Below are 3266 nucleotides of genomic sequence, written 5' to 3' on the forward strand. Positions count from 1 at the left end.
TGCTCTGGAAGGAAAGGGGTTTCCTCACTACCAAGGGTACATCCATAGTTAATGGACCACTTACTTATAGCTAAGCTCTTGGGGGTGCTCCAGCTCCCTGTGGAAGTAGCCATAATTCACTGCCAGGACACCAGTCCTCCAAGGACCCAGGGGCCTTTGGCAATGCTCATGCTGACTCAGTAGCCCCGGGGACTGACCTCTAGCTCCTCTGGAGCAACAGAACATATTTTGATTTTTACTCCCTCCTGTCAACCTTGTTATGAACAAAAAGAGAGGATTGAACTCATGAAAAAAAGAGGCCACATAAACAAAGGATGGATGTTTCTAATTAAATAACCATCTCATCCTTCCTCAGGACCAGGCATTGTTTATCATTTTAGACACCCACCAGACCTTACACATAAATCCTAAAGCTTTTTTTTTAATTTCTTAAGAGTGCCTCTTTGACCCCACCCATCTCTGAGTTTTCATTTCAAAGGTTCACTCCTATGTATGCCAAGGCCAATTCACAGGGAGTTCTCCGTACACATCTGCCTGTGCACCATCAACCAGGCAAGGACTGGCAGGTTGATTTCACTCACATGCCTACTCATGAAATACTCCATCACCTCATTACTCTTGTTGGCACTTTTACAGGATGGGCAGAAGCATTTCCCACCTCCAGGGAGACAGCAGATGTGGTGGTTCAGGTACTCCTGGACCCCATCATTCCTTGGTTTGGCGTTCCACAGATCATCCAAACAGGCAACAGATCAGCCTTCTCTTCCAGGGTTATGGAGATCATGTCAGAAGCACTCAACATTTTCTGGAAGCCCCACATCCCCACAATCCTCAGGAAAGGTGGAGATGGCCAGCAAACTAATTCAGCAACAGCTAATAAAGCTCTCCATTGAGCTCAGGTTGTCCTGGTCCTCCTTTCTTCCCATTTCCCTTACCCTCCTCCAGGCCACCTCACATTCTCCTATAAGCCTATGTACTTTCAAACTCCTTTATACAAGACTCTTCCTCCTCATTCACCACCTACCTACCCAAACTCCTCCACTGGATGGGTACCTTCCCTACCTCTCTCTTCTGAGGTCCCTTCTCTACTTACATGCTGATAGCTTTCTCCCTGCCCCGATGCCAATGGACCCAACTGCCCATAAGCCTGCCCTGTTCTCCCTTGGCTAGTTCCTAAGTTTCTCACGTCCTAGTGGACAGGACCCTACCTGATCTTCACAACACCCTCAGCTGCGAATTTCCTGGGACATCCATGCTGGTACTAACTCTCCAGGTTCAAGTGGGCACTTATTCAAGATACTTGGTCTGTTCAGCAACTGGGACCACTCTCTAGTTTAACCAGATGTCACAATTGAAAGGCCTATGTGCTCTTTTTCATGGCACATCTGTCTTTGTCAGTACAAGTAGGGCAGGTGATAATAATCTGTTCTTCTGGGTATTTTTTTCTCCTAGCAATTTGCCTTTTCTCCTTCCTCAAGACACAAATGCCTGAAGTCTCCAGGATAGCAGTTAACTGGATGCCTCTCCTCTCATACCTCCTGTTGAGTGTGAGCTCACCAACTCCTGACTAGCCCTCCACACATCATCCCATGCCTGTGGGAAGCTGCTAGACATGAACCAAGGGTCTGTATACCCAAAGAGGCTTGGATGTTCTGATGGCAGCTTCACCCTCAGCCCCTCCCACATCTCTCTCCAAACCCAGCTGTTGCTCAGAAAGCCTGCCAAATGATAAACCCTCCCCCAGAGATGTTCAAGGCCACTCCCATAGCGTAGTAAAACTGCCCCCAGAAAACAGACATGTGGTTTTCTGGTCTATCTTTCCCATCTCCTCTCTGGGTGTGGAGGGTGTCTGGAAAATCCATTTAACCTGAGCTTTTACTAATTTTGTTTGATACAGTCTGATTTGTATTGCTATGTTGGCAATTATTATTAGGGTACAGAAACTTTTCAGTGACAGCACCAATTTGAGTGTAGGAAGTCCTGTCCCAGATGACTAAAATTCAAGGCCTTAGAATTTGTGATAAGGCCAAATCCTTTCATTGCTCCCATGATGTCCAACTGTCTCATTTTGGTCATTATTGACTTAACAAAATGTTGGCCTTTGTAAATGTTTGTGAAATGAAAAGTACCCACACAACTTCATGTTCTTTCTGTCTCTCTAAAAATAGACAAAAGAAACAAAGAAAATAAAAATACCCAAACAAAATGAAACACCCCCCCACTCATCATTTTGTGATGGTCAGCTACTCTGGGCATGAGGCCTGCTTGGAGAATGGTTGATAAACCTAGTGATACTCCATTGAAGAAAATGGGTTTTCCCTTTCCCAGTAGGAATCAATTGCAAATAGCTTTTTGATTAAGGGCATAACCCATGTCCACTTCACTCTGTGATAGGAACCCATCTGACTTGAACCTGTGTGAGTCTTAACACATGCTGCCACAGTCTCTGAGTTCATATGTGCAATTCATTCCAGTTGTGTCTGGAAGACAGTTTCCTTGGAGTCAACTATCACATCTGGATCTTACCATCTCTTTGCTTACTCTTTCACATGGATGCCTGAGCTTTTAGGGGACGGGTTTGATGGAGACCTCCATTTAGCATTTAGTGAGAAAGAGCCCCCCCCATTTTATGTTAATTACACTAAAACTGGAAAAGTAGATTTTTTCCTCACTCTTTCTTTCATGCTTTGCTTCTTCTCTACCTGACTGACTCCTTTCCTCCTTCCATCTTTATCTCATTCTTCCTTCCTTCCCTTTCCTCACGTATCCTTTACCTTTGTCCATCCCTTACTGTCCTGTCTTTTTCCTCCCTCAAAGTTTTTTTTTTTCTTTTTATTGTTTTTTTTTTTAGATTTAGTTATTTATACAGTATCCTGCCTGTAGACCAAAAGAGGGCACCAGATCTCATTATAGGTGGTTGTAAGCCACGACGTGGTTACTGGGAATTGAACTCAGGACTTCTGGAAGAGTAGTCAGTGCTCTTAAGCACTGAGCCAACTCTCCAGTCCCCCTCCCTCAAAGTTTTAGATAAGGATAGAATTATTAGGTACTGTCACCTTGATCTTACAGTTTTTAGCATCCAGAACTGTAAAAATTAAGGTATTATATCACCATTCCACTCCATTCCCCAGTGTTTGATTTCTCTAAACTGATAGCATAGACGTATAGGATTTGCCCCATAAGATAATGGCATTTATTTATTACTTTTAAAGTTAAGTTAGCCAAACATCTTCATGACAAAGAAATGAAAATTGCATCCATTTTCC

Source organism: Microtus oregoni, unplaced genomic scaffold (genome assembly GCF_018167655.1).
Source record: "Microtus oregoni isolate MIOR12 unplaced genomic scaffold, Mior012 000059F_ref0000304, whole genome shotgun sequence".
In the NCBI taxonomy this organism is placed as follows: Eukaryota; Metazoa; Chordata; class Mammalia; order Rodentia; family Cricetidae; genus Microtus; species Microtus oregoni.